At 55.2% G+C, this 22,617-nt stretch overlaps 1 long non-coding RNA gene across 1 annotated transcript; it reads right to left on the reverse strand.

The window, feature by feature from the left end:
- Nucleotides 1-21,328: 21,328 nt before the first annotated feature.
- LOC137458799 (uncharacterized) lies at nucleotides 21,329-22,283 on the reverse strand. The gene is made up of 3 exons (XR_010991966.1): nucleotides 22,131-22,283; nucleotides 21,868-22,008; nucleotides 21,329-21,744 (listed from the first exon to the last, which is right to left on the reverse strand). It is a non-coding gene; the product is annotated as an uncharacterized lncRNA (long non-coding RNA).
- Nucleotides 22,284-22,617: the final 334 nt, after the last annotated feature.

The raw sequence follows: 22,617 nt of genomic DNA on the forward strand, positions 1-22,617 counted from the left end.
GTAATGACATGGCCAAGTTCAGAGGCTTGGTTCATTATGAAGAATCCAGATCAAAGCTGAAGACTGCTGTGGCTCCTGCAGACTTGCACATGTCCATGCAAGATTAGATTACTTCAAGGCTTCAAAGATGCAAAGCACTTCTGAATCAGAGGCAAGCTGTAGGTCTGGTGTCCTACATTAGATGAGCCTAATGTGTTCAGTGCTTTGAAAGTCATGTAAAGTCACTAGAGACTTTGTGAGTTACCTTTTGGAAGACATTCAGCATCTCTGTGGTTTGATAAAAGAGTGACACAGATGTCTGAAGCTTCTGAAGGCAGGGAGCATCAGTGCAGGTCATTTGAAGATCATGGGACACAACAGGAAAGGACTACTGTGATCCTAGAGGGTATACTGGGACCAAAGGAGAACTTTGTTGCAGGGCCATGATCTGCACTATTCTGTTCCTGAGTAAAGTGATGCTGCTGTATCAGTGTAAGATTTTAGTCTGGACTAAAAAGGGCTCAGTACTGGGACCAGTGCTCTGTGATATCTTTACCAATGACCTGGATGAGATCAATGCAACCTCAGTAACTGTAGATGACACATTCTGCTGAGGGCGGGAAGGCTCTGCAGAGGGACCTGGACAGGCTGTATGGATGGGCCAAACACAGCTGTAGATTTAACAAGGCCAAGTGCTGGGTCCTGTGCCTGGATCACAGCAACCCTGAGAACACTCCAGGCTTGGGTTTGAATGGACAGAAAATGCCTAGCAGAGAAAGACCTAGAGGTGTTCCTTGGCAGCCAGCTAAACATGAGCCAGCATGTGCCCAGGTGGCCAAGAGGGACAACAGTATCCTGGCCTGGATCAGGAATGGTGTGGCCAGCAGCACCAGGGAAGTGATTGCCCCCTGTACTCAGCATGCACTGGTGAGGCCACACCTTGAGTATTGGGTTGAGTTTTGAATCCCTCACTCCAAGAAGGACATTGAGGTGCTGGAACATGTCCAGAGAAGGGTAACAAAGTCAATGAAGGATCTGGAAAACAGGGCTGGGGAGGAGCAGCTGAGGGAACTGGGGTTGTTTAGTCTGGAGGAGGCTGAGGGGAAACCTCATTGCTCTCTACAGCTCCCTGAAAGATTGAAGCCAGGGATTTTTCCCTAGTAACTAGAGATAGGAAATGGCCTCAAGTTGCACCAGGGGAGGTATGGGTTGGACATTAGAAGAAACTTCTTCCCTGAAAGGGTTCTCTAATGCTGGCACAGGCTGCCCAGGTTGGTGGTTGAATCCCCATCACTGGAGGTGTTAAAAAGTGGCAGAGGTGTGGTGCTGAGGGAACATGGTTTAGCACCAGCCTTGGTAGGGTTAGAGAATGGTTGGATTTGATCTTAAAGGGGTTTTTTCCAACTGAAATATTTCTATGATTCTATGACTAATACTGAAAAAAACATTCCTCATGAGTTTAGTACAAGAGTACATGGGGTTAGAAGGGCAAAAGTCAAACATACTGGAGCAATACCATGCATTCAGTTGGAGAGGAAAACAAAGCCCTGCAGGAATCCACAAGTAGTGTGGAGACACAATTAAGACAAGATTGTTCTGAATGGGTGAGGGCACTTGGTGTGGCTGAGTGTGGCACATTAATAGAATCATAGAATTGTCAGAGTTGGAAGGGACCTCGAGGCTCAGCCAGTTCCAATCCCCCTGCCATGGCCAGGGACACCTCACACTACAGCAGGTTGCTCACAGCCACATCCAGCCTGGCTGCAAACACCTCCAGGCAGGAGGCTTCCACCACCTCCCTGGGCAACCTGTGCCAGTCTCTCACCACCCTCATGGGAAAGATCTCCCTACCATCCAATCTCAATCTACCCATTTCTAGTTTTGTTCCATTCCCCCCAGTCCTATCACTCCCTGACACCCTCGAAAGTCCCTCCCCAGCTTTCTTGGAGCCCCCTGCAGATACTGGAAGGCCACAATGAGGTCTCCTCAGAGCCTTCTCTTCTCCAGACTGAACAGCCCCAACTCCCTCAGCCTGTCCTCATAGGAGAGGTGCTCCAGCCCCTCTGCTCATAAACACTGAACTTTGGCAGTAGCATAAGCAAGCCCAAAACAGATCCATAAATGCAGGCCATAAACCCAAGGGATTTTTAAAACAAATCTTATTTAGTACCTCTGTTTTCTGTGGATAAGGTTGGGTGCTCCCAGGTGAGTGGAAGAGCAAGTCTCACGTGGACTCTCCTGTGCTTGACAGTGGCAGTGGGTTCTTACTCACTTCTTTGAGATCAACCAGAGCAGGAGGCAGAAAGATGCTGACAGCACTCTGGTCATTACATTTCTGTAGGGTTCATTCATTTTGATTACTGCCCTTACTCTGATGATCTTCTGGATATTTGAAGCCAAACTGCAGTTCTCTCCAGTTCAGCTCTCTTTAAGACACCATCAAATAGGTATAACTCTCACAAGCTTTCATCAAAGTGCTGGTGGCAGCTATTGAGTTCTAACTAGCACTGGTTTTATGCTTGCTATAAATAATTACTTTCATCAGCCATTTTCTGGGCCATACATCACTGGAGAAAGGTGCAGCACACTCCAGGTCTCCACACATGTTAGCACTGATTTATTATTTCACCTTGTTCATCTGAATACAAGAACAGTACAGGGAGAGTTATCCTTCCAGCCTTTGATTTCCTCTTGTTCTTCCTGTCTAGTTTTTTTGCTGTTTGACTCCAGTGACTTTGGAAATGGCTTTTGTGTTGTCTCCATGCGAATGACATGTTAGTTAGGGTCTGCTGGGTTGATTCCCCGGTGCAGCAGAGCTTTTTGCACTGCTAAGGCAGCAACCAGAAGCTCTAAAAGAGCCACAAAGTGCTGGCAGAGAGTCCCCCAGGATGGGAAACTCCACACAGCTTGAGTCTACCACTGCACAACAACCTGCCTCTGTGTGAGGAGGGGAGAGAATATGCTTCAATGGCAAGAGAGGACAAGCTAGATCTGTGGCAGAGACTGTACCTCTTAAGGAACAATGCCAAGAGTGATGGAGTGGGGGAATAATACAACTTTTAAGCATTAGATGGCTGCGAGAACTGTGACAGGTTTCATCTTGGAAGCCGCCTTCTCCTTGCACTTATGTTGTGGAGCCACATCCTAACTTGAGGATGCCCTTCGAGGCAAAATACTGTGCCCAGGTGTGGGACTGGCATTCATCTGACCAGGGGCAGGAGGAAAATGAGCCCAGCTGGTGTTGCTCCTTCACATCAGAGAGATGCTGAGTTGCTGGAATGTGTCCAGAGAAGGGCAACAAAGCTGGGGAGGGGTCTGGAGCACAGCCCTGTGAGGAGAGGCTGAGGGAGCTGGGGTTGCTTAGCCTGGAGAAGGGGAGGCTCAGGGCAGACCTTATTGCTGTCTAGAACTACCTGAAAGGAGGTTGTAGCCAGGTGGGGGTTGGTCTCTTCTCCCAGGCAATCAGAACAAGAGGACACAGCCTCAAGCTGTGCCAGGTGAAGTTTAGGCTGAATGTTAGGAAGAAATTCTTCCCAGAAGGAGAGGTTGGCCATTGGAATGTGCTGCCCAGGGAGGTGGTGGAGTCAGCATCCCTGGAGGTGTTTAGGAAGAGGTTGGATGAAGCACTTGGTGCCATGGTTTTGTTGATTAGATGATGTTGGGTGATAGGTTGGACTTGATGATCTCAAAGGTCTTTTCCAACCTGGTTAATTCTATTCTATTCTATTCTATTCTATTCTATTCTATTCTATTCTATTCTATTCTATTCTATTCTATTCTATTCTATTCTATTCTCCAGTGTTGCTGTGAAAAGGAAGTCTTGGAGAAGCTACTGATGAGTCTTCAGAGTATTTGGGGCAGGGCACAGATCCAGTATGGCACGAGGTGCCATGATGTGCCAGTCACACTACTGTGCTTTTTAGCCATGTGAGAAAAAGAGCTGGCATCCAGAACTAGGTGGAGTCTCCTGCTCCTGTGTGAGGGCTGAAAACCATCAAAGCACATTCTAATGAAGCTTTCCCATTAAATGCACTTGCAATGGGATTCCTTTGAAGGTACTTTAGGGCTTTGGAGATGCTGAGAGGACTGCAACAACTCTCTTTTGAGGAAAAGCTGAGGAAATTGGGACTTTTTAGTCTGGAAAAGAAAAGATTAAGGGGGGGGGGGGGGAGAGGGGAGAAGAATCTCACAGAATCAGAATCAATAAGGTTGCAAAAGATCTCAAAGATCATCAAGTCCAACCTGTCACCCAACACCTCATGACTACTAAACCATGGCAGCAAGTGCCTCATCCAGTCCCCTCTGGGTGGCAGGTTGGACTTGATGATCTTTGAGGTCTCTTCCAACCTTGAGGATTCTGTGACTCCAGGGATGGTGACTCCACCACCTCCCTGGGCAGCACATTCCAAGGGCTAACAACTCTCTCTGTGAAGATCAGTGCTTACAAATACTTAAGAGGGTGGCTGTCAGGAGGATGGGCCCAGTCTTTTGGCAGGGGAGTTGGATTTTATGCCCTCCAGAGGGCCCTTCATACCCTTTATTATTCTGTGACTATGAAGTCACTCATGGACCATTGCCTGCAGGTCCTACGAAGGCCCAAACTCCAGGGAATGTTTTTCTTGGTCTGTGTCTTTACGGACTGGCTTCTGTCTTTACTTTCATCCACAAAGAGGGAATGCAGACAGGATTCTATAGAAGGAGAATGATTTTGGGGGGGAAGTGTGTTTTTTTTTTTCCCTTTTTTTTTTGTGAAACAGGTAAAAATTAATTTCTAACATATGCTTATCTCGACAGCATCCATTTAATTCACTCTTAATTGGTTGGCTGAGTGGCTGTTTCCATGGCAGCACAGCAAATGCACAGCAAGGGCACTGATAAACAGTGATGAATAACAGATCATCAGACTTCAGGGAGAATCCTTCGTTGGCCTGTTGCTGCTTTTTACATTTGGCAGGTGGAGACAACACATTTGCCCATGGTCCATGACACAAGATAAAAGCTGTCTCATTTCCAAAGCCCTATGTGCTAAAAGACCACACTTGCTGCCTTTGAAGGCAGGTCAAATACTGGTTTTAAAGGATGCTTCTGAGCCACCAGTGTGCCCAAGTGGTCAAGAAGGCCAATGGCATCCTGGCCTGCATCAGGAACAGTGTGGCCAGCAGGAGCAGGGAGGTCATTCTGCCCCTGTACACTGCACTGGTTAGGCCACACCTTGAGTACTGTGTCCAGTTCTGGGCTCCTCAGTTTAGGAAAGATGTTGAGTTGCTGGAAGGTGTCCAGAGAAGGGCAACAAAGCTGGGGAGGGGTCTGGAGCACAGCCCTGGGAGGAGAGGCTGAGGGAGCTGGGGTTGCTTAGCCTGGAGAAGAGGAGGCTCAGGGCAGACCTTCTTGCCCTCCACATCTACCTGAAGGGAGGTTGTAGCCAGGTGGGGGTTGGTCTCATCTCCCAGGCAGCCAGTACCAGAACAAGAGGACACAGTCTCAAGCTGTGCCAGGAGAGGTTTAGGCTGGATGTTAGGAAGAAATTCTTCCCAGAAAGAGAGATTGGCCATGGGAATGTGCTGCCCAGGGAGGTGGTGGAGTCACCATCACTGGAGGTGTTTAGGAGACTTGATGGAGTGCTTGGTGCCATGGTTTAGTTGATTAGATCTGGAGGTGATTAAGAAGAGACACTGAAGAGACATTGGAGATGTTTAAGAAGAGCCTGGATGAGGCACTTGGTGCCATGGTTTTGTTGATCAGATGGTGTTGGGTGACAGGTTGGACTTGATGATCTCAAAGGTCTTTTCCTACCTGCTTAATTCTAGTCTAGTCTAGTCTAGTCTTGTGTTTTATGATAATTCCCTGGCTGCCCAGGGAGGTCATTGGTTGAATCCCATCCCTGGAGGTGTTTCAAAGAGGCAGGGATGTGGTGCTGAGGGACATGATTTAGCGCCAGCCTTGGTAGAGGTAGAGAGTGGTTGGATGTGATGATCTCTTCCCAACCCCAACAATTCTGACTACTGCCCAACCCAGTAGAGTTTCAGAGCTGATTGTTAATTTCCCCCTTCTTAGAAATGTTTTGTTGGTGTTTTTTAGCAGCAGTGACCAGCAGGAACTTTTGCTTTGCTTTGTATGATTTCAGGGCAAAACACGACTCCCAGAGAAGATTAAAGATCGCTTCTGCCCTGTTCTACACCACTCAGAGGTTGCCATAAACCAACAAGACCACCTCTGCAGCTGAAATGTGAGTGATAACTTTGCTGCCCTTGCACTAGAACTTATCCAGTGGTTCACTGTGCTGGCACCCAGGACAACACTGTGTAACTGAGGCGTGAGGCATGTCCCCACCCCTGCCATCACTGAGGCAGAGGGAAGCACCAGCATGGTGAGCATCTGTGCTCGTGTCAATGATGTGATTCATTCATTACATTTCACACTTGCATAAGAGATCATTTCAATTCATACTTTGGCATAGCACTAGGATTTCTTCCTCTAGAAATGTGAACTCAGTATGCAAATCTATTTGCCCTGTTCTCTACTAAATTCATGGCTGAGTTGGACATCCTTACAAGTGCTGTGCCTCATGCAATTGTGCCTAAAGGTCTCCATAGTAGAAATAGAGCACTAGCTCACACCAGGTTGATTGATCAGATTTGAACACAAGTGAATTTAAAGAATCTATTTTCTGCTGGGATGCTGAGGGGCTTGCCCCAGCCTCCCCAGCCTCCTCCTGGGGCTCCTCTGGCTCCCCGCGGATGGAGAAGGGAGCAGAGGGAGGGCTGCCGGGACCCCGACGCAGAGCTGCTGCGGACATGCTGGGCTGCTCCTCCGCGATGGTTCTCTGGAGGCTGCTGGAAGGGACAGAGCCAGCTGGGACAGACTCTCCTCCCTCTCCCTGGCATCACGGCCGCCCTCCAGGTCCAGCAGCCGCTGGGCCTCCCTGCTGCAGCGCTGCACAATGATCAGGTCCCAGTCAAAGGCTGCTGAGTGCTTCCCAGGAGAGGCCACCAGCAGCACCTGCAGCTTCTCTGCGTCCATCCCGAAGATGATCAGGAGGGCCATGGCCACGTCCTCCACCAGGTCTGCCCGAGAAGGTGGACTCCCGAGCATCCTGTGGAGCTCTTCTCGCAGCCAGGCCTGCAGAGGCTGCAGGAGCTCTGAGTGGTCCCTGGAGTGGGCTGCCCGTGTGCTGGGATGGAGACCGCCTGGGGCACCCCCCAGCTCCTCCCCTGCAGCCTGAGGCTGTGGTGCTGCAGGGTCCTGGGCAGCTGCAGGGTCCTGGGCAGCTGCAGGGCCAGGAGCTCCTCCTGCCTGGGGGCCGATGACTGGGGACGAGGCAGGTGTTGAGACCTCGTCCTCCTCAAAGCTGTCATCGGCCCACACCCCGTGCACCAGGGAGGAAATGCTCCTCTTGCACAGGGGGCACACCCGGTTGCTGTCAGCCCAGCGCCTGCTACAGCACGAAGCTGCCGTCCTCCCCCCAGCTGTCCAGGCAGATAGTGCAGCGGGTGTCGAGCTCTGAGGCCATGCTCTCCACACTCTGCACTGGGCGGGAGGGAGCTGTGGATGTCAGGTTGCTCCCTCTGCCTGGGGCAGCAGCAGTGGCTGTCACACTAGAAAAGAGCAGAGAGGCCATGGTCAGGGGCTGGCCCGAGGAGAGAAGGAAGAAATGCACAGATCCCTCAAGAAGGAAGCCCTCCCAGCTCCCCAGGGTCAGCTATCCTCACCCAGCTCACCTCTATTGCTGCAAGCACACCTCCTGGTTGCCCTGGCCATTCAGCAGAGCCCCAGGCACCATTCCTCAGATTGTGGTGGAGGTGCTGCTGAAGGGTTCTGGGCATCTGGACAGCCTCCTGGCTGCAGAAGCAGCTGTCATGCTAGAAAAGAATAAAGAGACTATGGTTAGGATATGCTGGGGGAGAAAAGGAAGACATGCAGAGATCCCTTAAGAAGGAAGCCCTCCCAGCTCCCCAGGGTCAGCTGTCCTCACCCAGCTCACCTCTGCTCCTGTGGCCACCCCTCCTGGCTGGCCTGGCCACCCAAGGGAGGCACGGGCACCGTTCACACTACCTCTGGGGCTGCTCCTGAAGGGTTCTGGGCAGCTGGACACCCTCATGGCTGCAGTAGCAGCCTACATGCTACAAAAGAACAGAGAGACCATGGTCAGGGGCTGGCCAGGGGAGAAAAGCATGAATTGCACAGATCCCTCCAGAAGGAAGACCATCCCACACCCTTGGGTCAGCTATCCTCACCCAGCCCACCTCACTTGCTGCAACCACAACTCCTGCCTGGCTTGGCCACTCAAGGGAGTGAGTTCCCACATTCCCCCAGCTTGTATTAGTGCTTCAGAAGAGTTGAGGCACGAGGACAGCCTCCTGGCCACAGCAGCAGCTGTAACGCTAGAAAAGAACAGAGACTATGGTCAGGGGCTGGCCTGGGGGAGGTGGAACAATGCAGAGCTGTCTCAAGAAGAAGGAAGCCCTGCCAGCTCCCCAGGGTCAGCTATCCTCACCCAGCTCACCTCTGCTCCTGCAAGCACACCTCCTGGCTGCCCTGGCCACTCAACAGAGCCACAGGCACCTTTCCCTCAGCTTGTGGTTGTGCTGCTGAAGGATTCTGGGATGCTGTACACCCTCCTGGCTGCAGCAGCAGCTGTAAGGCTAGAAAAGAAGAGAGACCTTGGTCAGGTGCTGGCCAGGAACGAAGTGGCAGAAATGCAGAGAGCATTAAGGAAGGAAGCCCTGCCAGCTCCCCAGGGTCAGCTATCCTCACCCAGCTCACCTCTGCTCCTGCAACCACACTTCCTGCTTCAGCTGCCCACTCAAGAGAGCCCCGGGCACCATTCCCACAGTCTGTGGTGGTGGTGCTGGAGGGCAGAGGGCAGCTGGACGGCCTCCTGGCTGCACTAGAAGCAGTCACCTAGAAAAGAACAAAAAGAGGCCATGGTCAGGGGGTGGCATGGAGAGAAAACCAAGAAATGCAGAGATCCCTTAAGAAGGAAGCCCTCCCAGCTCCCCAGGGTCAGCTGTCCTCACCCAGCTCACCTCTGCTCCTGTGGCCACCCCTCCTGGCTGCCCTGGCCACCCAAGGGAGTCTCTGGCACTGTTCACACTATTCTAGGGCTGCTCCTGAAGGGTTCTGGGCAGCTGGACACCCTCATGGCTGCAGCAGCAGCCTACATGCTACAAAAGAACAGAGAGACCATGGTCAGGGGCTGGCATGGGGAGAAAAGCATGAATTGCACAGATCCCTCCAGAAGGAAGACCATCCCACACCCTTGGGTCAGCTATCCTCACCCAGCCCACCTCACTTGCTGCAACCACAACTCCTGTCTGGCTTGGCCACTCAAGGGAGTGAGTTCCCACATTCCCACAGCTTGTATTAGTGCTTCTGAAGAGTTGGGGCATGAGGACATCCTCCTGGCCACAGCAGCAGCTGTAACGCTAGAAAAGAACAGAGAGGCCATGGTCAGGGGCTAACCAGGGCAGGAAAAGAAGAAATGCAGAGATCCCTCCAGAAGGAAGCACTCCCAGCTCCCCAGGGTCAGCTATCCTCACCCAGCTCACCTCTGCTCCAGCATCCACACCTCCTGGCTGCCCTGGCCACCCAAGGGACTTGGGGGCACCGTTCCCACTGCTGTGGTGCAGTAGCATCTGCATGCTGGACAAGAAGAGAAAGAGGCCATGGTCAGGGGCTGGGCTGGGAAGAGATGGAAGAAATGCAGAGATCCCTCCAGAAGGAAGCCCTCCCAGCTCCCCAGGGTCAGCTATGCTCACCCAGCTCACCTCTGCTGCTGCAACCACACCTCCTGCCTGACCAGGCCACCCAAGGGAGCCATCGGCATAATTTCCACAGCCTGTGTTGGTGCTACTGGGCAGCTGGACAGCCTCCTGGCTGCAGTACCAGATGTCAGGCTAGAAGAGAACACAGACCATGGTCAGGGCCTGGCCTTGGGCAGGTGGAAGAATGCAGTGATCCCTCAGAAGGAAGCTCTCCCAGCTCCCCAGGGTCAGCTATCCTCACCCAGCTCACCTCTGTTGCTGCAAGCACAACTCGTGGCCGCCCTGGCTGCTAAAGGGAGCCACAGGAACAATTCCCACAGCCTGTTGTGGAGGTCCTCAAGGGCAGAGGGCAGCTGGACAGCCTGCTGGCTGCAGTAGCAGCTAACATGCTAGAAAAGAACAGGGAGATCATGGTCAGGGGCTGGCCTGGGGAGAGAAGGAAGAAATGCACAGATTCTTGAAGAAGGAAGCCCTCCCAGCTCCCCAGGGTCAGCTCTCCTCACCCAAATCACCTCTGCTGCTGCAACCACACCTCCTGGCTGCCCTGACCACTCAGCAGAGCTGCAGGCACCTTTCCTTCAGCTTGTGGTGGTGCTGCTGAAGGGTTCTGGGCAGCTGCACACCCTCATGGCTGCAGCAGCAGCTGTAAGGCTAGAAAAGAAGAGAGACTATGGTCAGGGACTGGCCTGGGGGAGGTGGAACAATGCAGAGCTGTCTCCAGAAGACGGAAGATCTGCCAGCTCCCCAGGGTCAGATATCCTCACCCAACTCACCTCTGCTCCTGCGACCACACTTCCTGCTTCAGCTGCCCACCCAAGGGAGCCCCGGGCACCATTCCCACAGTCTGTGGTGGTGGTGCTGGAGGGCTGAGGGCAGCTGGACAGCCTCCTGGCTGCCCTAGAAGCAGTCACCTAGAAAAGAACAAAAAGAGGCCATGGTCAGGGGTTGGCATGGAGAGAAAAACAAGAAATGCACAGATCCCTCCAGAAGGAAGCCCTCCCAGCTCCCCAGGGTCAGCTATCCTCACCCAGCTCACCTCTGCTCCTGCAAACACAACTCCTGCCTCACCTGCCCACCCAAGGGAGCCCGGGGCACCATTTCTACAGCCTGTGGTGTTGCTACTGGGCAGCTGGACAGCCTGCTGGCTGCAGAATCAGCTGTCAGGCTAGAAAAGAACAGAGACACCATGGTCAGGGACTGGACTAGGGGAGAGAAGGAAGAAATACAGAGATCCCTCAAGAAGGAAGCCCTCCCAGCTCCCCAGGGTCAGCTATCCTCACCCAAATCACCTCTGTTGCTGCAACCACACCTCCTGGCTGCCCTGGCCACTCAGCAGAGACACAGGCACCTCTCCCTCAGCTTCCGGCGGTGCTGCTGAAGGGTTCTGGGCAGCTGGACACCCTCATGGCTGCAGCAGCAGCTGTAAGGCTAGAAAAGAAGAGAGACCATGGTAGGGGCTGGCCAGAATAGAAGTGGCAGAAATGCAGAGGTCATTAAAGAAGGAATCCCTCCCAGCTCCCCAGGGTCAGCTATCCTCACCCAGCTCACGTCTGTTGCTGCAACCACACCTCCTGGCTGCCCTGCCCTCTCAAGGGAGTTGTGGGCACCATTCCCACTGCTGTGGTGCAGCAGCATCTGCATGCTAGACAAGAAGAGAAAGAGGCCATGGTCAGGGGCTGGCCTGGGAAGAGTAGGAAGAAATGGCCAGATCCCTCAAGAAGGAAACCCTCCCAGCTCCCCAGGGTCAGCTATCCTCACCCAGCTCACCTCTGTTGCTGCAAGCACACCTCCTGGCTGCCTTGGCCACTCAAGGGAGCCGCAGGAACAATTCCCACAGCCTGTTGTGCAGGTCCTGAAGGGCAGAGGGCAGCTGGACAGCCTGCTGGCTGCAGCAGCAGCTAACATGCGAGAAAATAACAAGGAGATCATGGTGAGGGACTGCCCTGGGGAGAGAAGGAAGAAATGCAGAGATCCCTCCAGAAGGAAGCCCTCCCAGCTCCCCAGGGTCAGCTATCCTCACCCAGCTCACCTGTGCTCCTGCAAACACACCTCCTGCCACCCCTGCCCACCCAAGGGAGCCGTCGGCATCATTTCCACAGCCTGTGGTGTTGCTAATGGACAGCTGGACAGCTTCCTGGCTGCAGCAGCAGCTGTCAGGCTAGAAAGGACAGAGAGTCCATGGTCATGGGACAGCTATAGGGGAGGTGGAATAATGCAGAGATCACTCAAGAAGGAAACCCTCCCAGCTCCCCAGGGTCAGCTGTCCTCACCCAGCTCACCTCTGCTCCTGTGGCCACCCCTCCTGGCTGCCCTGGCCACCCAAGGGAGGCGCGGGTACCATTCAAACTACCTCTGGGGCTGCTTCTTAAGGGTTCTGGGCAGCTGGACACCCTCATGGCTGCAGTGGCAGCCTACATGCTACGAAAGAACAGAGAGACCATGGTCAGGGGCTGGCCTTGGGGTGCTGGAAGAATGCAGTGATCCCTCAAGAAGGAAGCCCTCCCAGTTCCCCAGGGTCAGCTATCCTCACCCAGCTCACCTCTGCTGCTGCAACCACACCTCCTGGCTGCCCTGGCCACTAGCAGAGCCACAGGCACCTTTCATTCAGCGTGTGGTGGTGCTGCTGAAGGGTTCTGGGCAGCTGGACACCCTCATGGCTGCAGCAGCAGCTGTCACGCTAGAAAAGAAGAGAGACTATGGTCAGGGGCTGGCCTGGGGGAGGTGGAACAATGCAGAGCTGTCTCCAGAAGACGGAAGATCTGCCAGTTCCCCAGGGTCAGCTATCCTCACCCAACTCACCTCTGCTCCTGCGACCACACTTCCTCCTTCAGCTGCCCACCCTAGGGAGCCCCGGGCATCATTCCCACAGTCTGTGGTGGTGGTGCTGGAGGGCTGAGGGCAGCTGGACAGCCTCCTGGCTGCACTAGAAGCAGTCACCTAGAAAAGGACAAAAATAGGCCATGGTCAGGGGCTGGCATGGAGAGAAAAACAAGAAATGCACAGATCCCTCAAGAAGGAAGCCCTCCCAGCTCCCCAGGGTCAGCTATCCTCACCCAGCTCACCTCTGTTGCTGCAACCACACCTCCCGGGTGCCCTGGCCTCTGAAGGGAGCAGCAGGCACCATTCCCATAGCCTGTGGTGGAGGTATTGAAGGGCTGAGGGCAGCTGGACAGCCTCCTGGCTGCAGCAGCAGCTGTCAGGCTAGAAAGGACAAGGAGACCATGGTCAGGGGCTGGCACGGGCTCGGTGGAGGAATGCAAAGATCTCTCTAGAAGGAAACCCTCCCAGCTGCCCAGGGTGGCTATCCTCACCCAGCTCACCTCTCTGGCTGCAAGCACAGCTCCTGGCTGCCCCAGCCAATCAAGGGAACCACAGGCACCATTGCCACAGCCTGTGGTGGTGGTGCTGAATGGCTGATTGCAGCTGGAAAGGCTTCTGGCTGCAGCAGCAGCTCTCATGCTAGGAAAGAACAGAGACACCATGGTCAGGGGCTGGCCTGGGGGAAGTGGTATAATGCACAGATCCCTCAAGAAGGAAGCCCTCTCAGCTCCCCAGGGTCAGCTATCCTCACCCAGCTCACCTCTGTTGCTGCAACCACAGCTCCTGCCTCACCTGCCCACCCAAGGGAACACCAAGCACCATTCCCTCAGCCTGAGATGCAGCAGCAGCTGTCATGCTAGGAACGAACAGAGACACCATGGTCAGGGGCTGGCCTGGGGGAAGTGGTATCATGCAGAGATCCCTCAAGAAGGAAGCCCTCACCACTCCCCAGGGTCACCTATCCTCACCCAGCTCACCTCTGCTCCTGCAGCCACACCTCCTGCCTGACCTGCCCACCCAAGGGAGCCACTGGCACCATTCCCTCAGCCTGTGGAGGTGGTACTGAAGGGCTGAGGGCAGCAGCTGTCAGGCTAGAACAGAATAGAGTCTATGGTGAGGGTTTGGCATGGGGAGGTGGAGGAATGCAGAGATCCCTCCAGAAGGAAGCCCTCCCAGCTCCCCAGGGTCAGCTATCCTCACCCAGCTCACCTCTGTCCCTGCAACAACACCTCCTGGCTGCCCCGGCCTGGCCGCTCTAGGGAGCCGTGGGAAGAGTTCCCACAGCCTGGGGTACAGCAGCCGCTGCCAGGCTAGAAAAGAACAGAGAGGCCATGGTCAGGGGTGGCTATGGCGTAGGGGGAATGATGCACAGATCCCTCCAGAAGAAAGCCCTCCCAGCTCCCCAGGGTCACCTATCCTCACCCAGCTCACCTCTGCTCCTGCGGCCGCACCTCCTGCCTGACCTGCCCACCCAAGGGAGCCGCTGGCACCATTCCCTCAGCTTGAGGTGGTGGTGCTGAAGGGCTGAGGGCAGCTGGACAGTCTCCTGGCTGCAGCAGCAGCTGTCAGGCTAGAAGAGAACAGAGGCTATGGTGAGGGGTTGCCATGGGGAGGTTGAGGAATGCAGAGATCTCTCAAGAAGGAAGCCCTCCCAGCTCCCCAGTGTCAGCTATCCTCACCCAGCTCACCTCTGCTCCTGCGGCCACACCTCCTGCCTGACCTGCCCACCCAAGGGAGCCACTGGCACCATTCCCTCAGCCTGCGGTGGTGGTACTGAAGGGCTGAGGGCAGCTGGACAGATTCCTGGCTGCAGCAGCAGCTGTCAGGCTAGAACAGAACAGAGGCTATGGTCAGGGCTTGGCATGGGGTAGGTGGAGGAATGCAGAGATCCCTCCAAAAGGAAGCCCTGCCAGCTGCCCAGGCTGAGCTATCCTCACCCAGCTCACCTCTGCTGCTGCCAGCACAGCTCCTGGCTGCCCTGGCCAGCATCCTAGTGCCGCCCTCGGGGTGGCTTCCTCTTGGATGGAGCAGAGGGCCCGGGGCTGCCAGCTCTCCTCTTCCGGGCTCGCCGTGGCCCCTGCCCACGGGAGCGTCCCCTGCCCTGCTGGGATGTCGAGGGGCTTGCCCCAGCCTCCCCAGCCTCCTCCTGGGGCTCCTCTGGCTCCCCGCGGATGGAAAAGGGAGCAGAGGGAGGTCTGCCGGGACCCCGACGCAGAGCTGCTGCGGACGTGCTGGGCTGCTCCTCCGCGATGGTTCTCTGGAGGCTGCTGGAAGGCACCGGCCGAGGAGGGACGGACTCTCCCCGGGCCGCGGCGGGGCTGCCCTCCCTCTCGCTGGCATCACGGCCGCCCTCCAGCCCCAGCAGCCGCCGGGCCTCCCCGCTGCAGCGCTGCACGGCGACGCTGATCAGGTCCCTCACAAACGTCGCCGTGCGCTGCTCCAGGGAGGCCACCAGCAGCGTCTGCAGCATCTCTGCGTCGAGCCCGAAGACCCTCAGGAGGGCCATGGCCACGTCCTCCACCAGGCCTGCCCGAGAAGCTCGACGCCCGAACATCCTGCGGAGCTCTTCTCGCATCCAGGTCTGCAGAGGCTGCAGGAGCTCTGAGTGGTCCCTGAACAGGGCTGCCCATGTGCTGGGACGGAGACCGCCCGGGGCACCCCCCAGCTCCTCCCCCGCAGCCTGAGGCTGTGGTGCTGCAGGGTCCTGGGCAGCTGCAGGGTCCTGGGCAGCTGCAGGGCCAGGAGCTCCTCCTGCCTGGGGGCCGATGACTGAGGACGAGGCAGGTGTTGATACCTCGTCCTCCTCAAAGCTGTCATCGGCCCGCACCCCGTGCACCAGGGAGGAAATGCTCCTCTTGCACAGGGGGCACAAGGGGTTGCTGTCAGCCCAGCGCCGGATGCAGCTGTAACAGAACTGGTGGAGGCACGGCAGCACGAAGCTGCCGTCCTCCCCCCAGCTGTCCAGGCAGATAGTGCAGCGGGTGTCGAGCTCGGTGGCCATGCTCTCCACCCTCTGCACTGGGCGGGAGGGAGCTGCAGATGTCAGGTTGCTCCCTCTGCCTGGGGCAGCAGCAGTGGCTGTCACACTAGGAAAGAGCAGAGAGGCCATGGTCAGGGGCTGGCCCGGGGAGGTGGCGGAAATGCACAGATCCCTCCAGATGGAAGCCCTCCCAGCTCCCCAGGGTCAGCTATCCTCACCCATCTCACCTCTGCTGCTGCAAGCACAGCTCTGCCTGCCCTGGCTGTCTGCACGTGGCAGGGCCAGGGAAACTCTTCAAATGGCTCTGGGATGTGGCTCAGAGAGCTGCACCAAACACCTCTCTGGCCACGACCACCAGCACCGACCCTCTCTCACCACTCCACACCTCGCTCGCTCGCTCGGCTGGAGTGTGTACACAGCGTTGCCGGGGTGATACCTAAGGCCTGGGGAGAAGCAGCTTGGAACACCTGGCCACATTCCATTGCTAGGTGACATCACAGTTCTCCCCTTGGCAAGGAGAGGCAGGGCAGAGGGCAGGGCTGAAAGGGACCTTTAGAGGTCCTCTTGTCCACTGCCCTGCAGTAAGCAAGGACATCCTCAACTAGGGGAGGCTGCTTGCAGCTCCATCAAGCCTGACCGTGAATGTCTCCAGGGATGGGGCCTCCACCAGCTCCCTGGGCTACCTGTTGCAGTGTGCCACCCTCCTCCTATCAAGAACTTCTTCCTAATCTCAAGTCAAAACTACCCTTCTGTAGTTTCAAACCATTCCCCCTTGTGCTAGTGCTTCAGGCCCTTGTAAAAAGTCCCTCCACAGCTTCCCTGTCGGCCCCCTTCAGCTCCTGGAAGGCTGCTCTAAGGTCTCCCTGCAGCCTTCTCTTCTGCAGGCTGTCTGCACAGGAGAGGTGCTCCCGCCCTCTGAGCATTTGTGCAGCCCTCCTCTCGACCCTCTCCTCCAGTAGGTTCCACTTCAAACGTCAGCTGCAGCCATTCCTTCCTCTGCAGAGGCTGCTCAGCATCTCAGGGACTACTTGTGAGAATGAAAGCTCTCTGAACTGGCTGAGAACCCCAAAGGACACAAGGCAACAGTTGCCTCATGAAGCAGAGCATACTCTGCCCTCTTGCCACCAGGGAAGGGGTGGGGGGTGGGCACCTAAGAAGTGGTGGGGAATGGAAAGAGGTTCCCCTCCAGGGCAGCAGGATGTCTGCTGTTGCCTCCCTTGCCTCCCTAGTTCCCCCTGCACAGCAGGGATGGGGCTTTGCAAATCGATGGCCGGGTGAGTGAGGGTGGAGAGGAAGGGTCATGCAGGAAGCCCCCCAGGGGGAGACAGTCACCCCCAGCCCTGAGCACTGGGTCAGTCAAGGGAAAAGGCGGGAAGTCCTGGTGGGGGACTCCCTTCTGAGGGGAGCTGAGGGCCCCGTGTTGACTTCCTCCCTCCCCCAGGGACGCCTGCTGCAGGCTGGGGAGGAGGGGCTGGAAAGCTGCTCGGCAGCAAGGGACCTTGTGGTGCTGATTGACAAGAGGCTGAATACGAGCCCCAGGTGGCCAAGCAGGCCCAAGGCTTCCTGGCTTGCACTAGAAATAGTGTTGCAAGCAGGCCTGGGGAAGTGATCCTGCCCCTGTGCTCAGCAGCTGAGCCTGATCTGCCTGGGGGCTGGAGGCTGGCCCTCCTCTGGCCTCATGCTGCCCAGGGAAGCAGGCTTTGCCAGGGGGTTAGGAGCGGCTCTTATTTGCCTTCAGGCTCCCCTTATTCTCCTTCAAGCCCTCTTCTTTTTCTGCAGACCTCTTGATTTTCTTGCAGCCCCCTTGATTTTCTTTTGAGCCCCCCTATCTTCCAGCTGACTGGATAGGGTTGGGTGATCGGTTGGACTTGATGATCTGGGAGGTCTCTTCCAAGCTGCTTGACTCTGGGATGATTCTGTGGCATTGGTGAGGGCCCACCTGGAGTAGTGGGCTCAGTATTGGGCTCCTCAATATAAGAGAGACATGGGAGTGCTGGAGCAAATCCAGAGAAGAGCATCTAGGCTGGTGAAGGGCCTAGAGCACAAGTCTTAGGAGGAGCAGCTGAGGGAGCTGTGGTTGGTTAGCCTGGAGGAAAGGAGGCTGAGGGGAGACCTCATTGCTCTCTGCAGCTCCCTGAAAGGGCTTTGTACAGAGGTAGGTGCTGGTTTCTTCTCACATGTGAGTAGCAATAGGACCAGAGGGAATGGCTGAAAGCTACACCTGGGGAGGTTTAGGCTGGACATGAGAGAAAAGGTGTTGTCTGAAAGGGTTGTCAGGCATTGGGATTCTGTGATTCAGACAGTCATCTCTCCAGCCAGAGCAGACTTTTCAACCAGGCCATCCTTGCACTTTTTACTCTTATTTTACAGATTATCTCCCTGCTTGTCAGAACGTAGCTATCTCACAGGAAGTCCAGTTTCAGGCTGAGCTCTATTTTCTGGGGAAAAGGAGGGGAAAGAGAGAATAGTTGTCAGGAAGGCAGGAGAACAAGAGGACCTTCAGTGAGAACTGACACAGTTAATTTGTCTGTGATTGCTCTGCAGGCCATGAGCTGAACGATGCCAGTTTGTGGAGCTTGCCCTGACATCACCTCCTCGGTGAGAGGAGCAGAGCAGCTCTGGATGTCTCTGTCTCCTGAGACAAATTCAGCTCTTACATCGAAGCATTTTCTTATCTTTCAGCTAGGAAATCCTCATGAAGCTTCTGGAGTCCTTTTTGCTTTTAAACACCTCCATTTTGAGAGGCTCCTGTTACAGAATCATCAAATTACACTGGTTGGAAGAGATCTGTAAGATTATCAAGTCAAACCTAACACCACCATGGCCATTAAACCTGTCCCAAAGTGCTGGGTCCACACATTTCTTGAACCCTTCCAGGGACAGTGACTCAAACACCTGCCTGGGCAGCCTGTTCCAATGCCTGACCTGAAGGAGTTTGCAGTAAATTTTTTTTCCCTCATATCCAACCTAAACCTCCCCTGGCCCAAGTTCAGCACATTTCCTCTCATGTTATCACCTGATACTAGGGAAAAGAGATCGACCACGGCAACCCCATGCAGAGCTACAGGTGGGGTCAGAGTGGCTGGAGAGCTCCCAAACAGAGAGGGACCTGGGGGTGCTGGTTGACAGCTGCCTAAACATGAGCCAGCAGTGTGCCCAGGTGGCCAAGAAGGCCAAGGGCGTCCTGGCCTGCATTAGGAACAGCCCTGTGAGGAGAGACTGAGGGAGCTGGGGTTGCTTAGCCTGGAGAAGAGGAGGCTCAGGGGAGACCTTCTTGCTGTCTACAACTCCCTGAAGGGAGGTCGTAGCCAGATGGGGGTTGGTCTCTTCTCCCAGGCAAGCAGCACCAGAAGAGGACACAGTCTCAAGCTGTGCCAGGGGAGGTTTAGGCTGGAGGTGAGGAGAAAGTTCTTCACAGAGTGATTGCCCATTGGAATGTGCTGCCCAGGGAGGTGGTGGAGTCCCCATCCCTGGAGGTGTTCAAGAGGGGATTGGACGTGGCACTTGGTGCCATGGTTTAGTCATGAGGTCTGTGGTGACAGGTTGGACTCGATGATCTTTGAGGTCTCTTCCAACCTCGGTGATAGTGTGATACTGTGCCCCTGTGACCCCCACCTCACTGCATCCTCCTTTCAGGGAGTTGTGGAGAGCCATGAGGTCTCTCCTCAGTCTTCTGTTCTCCAGCCTAAACAGTCTCAGTTCCCTCAGCTGCTCCACATGAGGCTAATTCTCTAGACCTCCTTTAAACCCTTCTGTTGTGCATCCCTGGAAATCCACAGAAGCTGGAGAGGCTTTTTGGTCACCTTACATGAAACCAAAGCATCTGGCAGCACGCAGTGCAGCCAAGATAATGCCATTGGAAAAGCAGTGTTCTTTTGACTCATTTTCCTCTCCTCTTTGACCAACTGTGGAAAACTCTTCATTTTCCCCATGTCCACTCCCATTAGCAACGCTTCATGATGTTAATGAATCCTGCGAGGCCCTAAACCTCAGGCTGAGTGTCTCACGTGTGGGACTGACCCGTGTGGGTTTGCAGAGCGCCATCTGCCCGTGCAGAGGAACTTTTTTTGGCCAGAACAATAAAAAAATTGAACAGAAGAGAAGCTCTAAGCTGGATCTGTGGCTAAAGGATTCATAGTGCTTGGCCACTGGAATGTGCTGCCCAGGGAGGTGGTGGAGTCACCATCACTGGAGGTGTTTAGGAGACTTGATGGAGTGCTTGGTGCCATGGTTTAGTTGATTAGATCTGGAGGTGATTAAGAAGAGACACTGAAGAGACATTGGAGATGTTTAAGAAGAGCCTGGATGAGGCACTTGGTGCCATGGTTTTGTTGATCAGATGGTGTTGGGTGACAGGTTGGACTTGATGATCTCAAAGGTCTTTTCCTACCTGCTTAATTCTAGTCTAGTCTAGTCTAGTCTAGTCTTGTGTTTTATGATAATTCCCTGGCTGCCCAGGGAGGTCATTGGTTGAATCCCATCCCTGGAGGTGTTTCAAAGAGGCAGGGATGTGGTGCTGAGGGACATGATTTATCACCAGCCTTGGTAGAGGTAGAGAGTGGTTGGATGTGATGATCTCTTCCCAACCCCAACAATTCTGACTACTGCCCAACCCAGTAGAGTTTCAGAGCTGATTGTTAATTTTCCCCCTTCTTAGAAATGTTTTGTTGGTGTTTTTTAGCAGCAGTGACCAGCAGGAACTTTTGCTTTGCTTTGTATGATTTCAGGGCAAAACACGACTCCCAGAGAAGATTAAAGATCGCTTCTGCCCTGTTCTACACCACTCAGAGGTTGCCATAAACCAACAAGACATCACCTCTGCAGCTGAAATGTGAGTGATAACTTTGCTGCCCTTGCACTAGAACTTATCCAGTGGTTCACTGTGCTGGCACCCAGGACAACACTGTGTAACTGAGGCGTGAGGCATGTCCCCACCCCTGCCATCACTGAGGCAGAGGGAAGCACCAGCATGGTGAGCCATCTGTGCTCGTGTCAATGATGTGATTCATTCATTACATTTCACACTTGCATAAGAGATCATTTCAATTCATACTTTGGCATAGCACTAGGATTTCTTCCTCTAGAAATGTGAACTCAGTATGCAAATCTATTTGCCCTGTTCTCTACTAAATTCATGGCTGAGTTGGACATCCTTACAAGTGCTGTGCCTCATGCAATTGTGCCCAAGGATCTCCATAGTAGAAATAGAGCACTAGCTCACACCAGGTTGATTGATCAGATTTGAACACAAGTGAATTTAAAGAATCTATTTTCTGCTGGGATGCTGAGGGGCTTGCCCCAGCCTCCCCAGCCTCCTCCTGGGGCTCCTCTGGCTCCCCGCGGATGGAGAAGGGAGCAGAGGGAGGGCTGCCGGGACCCCGACGCAGAGCTGCTGCGGAGGTGCTGGGCTGGTCCTCCGTGATGGTTCTCTGGAGGCTGCTGGAAGGGACAGAGCCAGCTGGGACAGACTCTCCTCCCTCTCCCTGGCATCACGGCCGCCCTCCAGGTCCAGCAGCCGCCGGGCCTCCCTGCTGCAGCGCTGCACAATGATCAGGTCCCAGTCAAAGGCTGCTGAGTGCTTCCCAGGAGAGGCCACCAGCAGCACCTGCAGCTTCTCTGCGTCCATCCCGAAGATGATCAGGAGGGCCATGGCCACGTCCTCCACCAAGTCTGCCCGAGAAGGTGGACTCCCGAGCATCCTGTGGAGCTCTTCTCGCAGCCAGGCCTGCAGAGGCTGCAGGAGCTCTGAGTGGTCCCTGGAGTGGGCTGCCCGTGTGCTGGGACGGAGAGCGCCCGGAACACCCCCCAGCTCCTCCCCTGCAGCCTGAGGCTGTGGTGCTGCAGGGTCCTGGGCAGCTGCAGGGTCCTGGGCAGCTGCAGGGCCAGGAGCTCCTCCTGCCTGGGGGCCGATGACTGGGGACGAGGCAGGTGTTGAGACCTCGTCCTCCTCAAAGCTGTCATCGGCCCACACCCCGTGCACCAGGGAGGAAATGCTCCTCTTGCACAGGGGGCACACCCGGTTGCTGTCAGCCCAGCGCCTGCTACAGCACGAAGCTGCCGTCCTCCCCCCAGCTGTCCAGGCAGATAGTGCAGCGGGTGTCGAGCTCTGAGGCCATGCTCTCCACACTCTGCACTGGGCGGGAGGGAGCTGTGGATGTCAGGTTGCTCCCTCTGCCTGGGGCAGCAGCAGTGGCTGTCACACTAGAAAAGAGCAGAGAGGCCATGGTCAGGGGCTGGCCCGAGGAGAGAAGGAAGAAATGCACAGATCCCTCAAGAAGGAAGCCCTCCCAGCTCCCCAGGGTCAGCTATCCTCACCCAGCTCACCTCTATTGCTGCAAGCACACCTCCTGGTTGCCCTGGCCATTCAGCAGAGCCCCAGGCACCATTCCTCAGATTGTGGTGGAGGTGCTGCTGAAGGGTTCTGGGCATCTGGACAGCCTCCTGGCTGCAGAAGCAGCTGTCATGCTAGAAAAGAATAAAGAGACTATGGTTAGGATATACTGGGGGAGAAAAGGAAGACATGCAGAGATCCCTTAAGAAGGAAGCCCTCCCAGCTCCCCAGGGTCAGCTGTCCTCACCCAGCTCACCTCTGCTCCTGTGGCCACCCCTCCTGGCTGCCCTGGCCACCCAAGGGAGGCACGGGCACCGTTCACACTACCTCTGGGGCTGCTCCTGAAGGGTTCTGGGCAGCTGGACACCCTCATGGCTGCAGTAGCAGCCTACATGCTACAAAAGAACAGAGAGACCATGGTCAGGGGCTGGCCAGGGGAGAAAAGCATGAATTGCACAGATCCCTCCAGAAGGAAGACCATCCCACACCCTTGGGTAAGCTATCCTCACCCAGCCCACCTCACTTACTGCAACCACAACTCCTGCCTGGCTTGGCCACTCAAGGGAGTGAGTTCCCACATTCCCACAGCTTCTATTAGTGCTTCAGAAGAGTTGAGGCACGAGGACAGCCTCCTGGCCACAGCAGCAGCTGTAACGCTAGAAAAGAACAGAGACTATGGTCAGGGGCTGGCCTGGGGGAGGTGGAACAATGCAGAGCTGTCTCAAGAAGAAGGAAGCCCTGCC

This window comes from Melanerpes formicivorus, unplaced genomic scaffold (assembly GCF_026170545.1).
Source record: "Melanerpes formicivorus ecotype bairdi unplaced genomic scaffold, bMelFor1.0.p_v2 SCAF_279, whole genome shotgun sequence".
In the NCBI taxonomy this organism is placed as follows: Eukaryota; Metazoa; Chordata; class Aves; order Piciformes; family Picidae; genus Melanerpes; species Melanerpes formicivorus.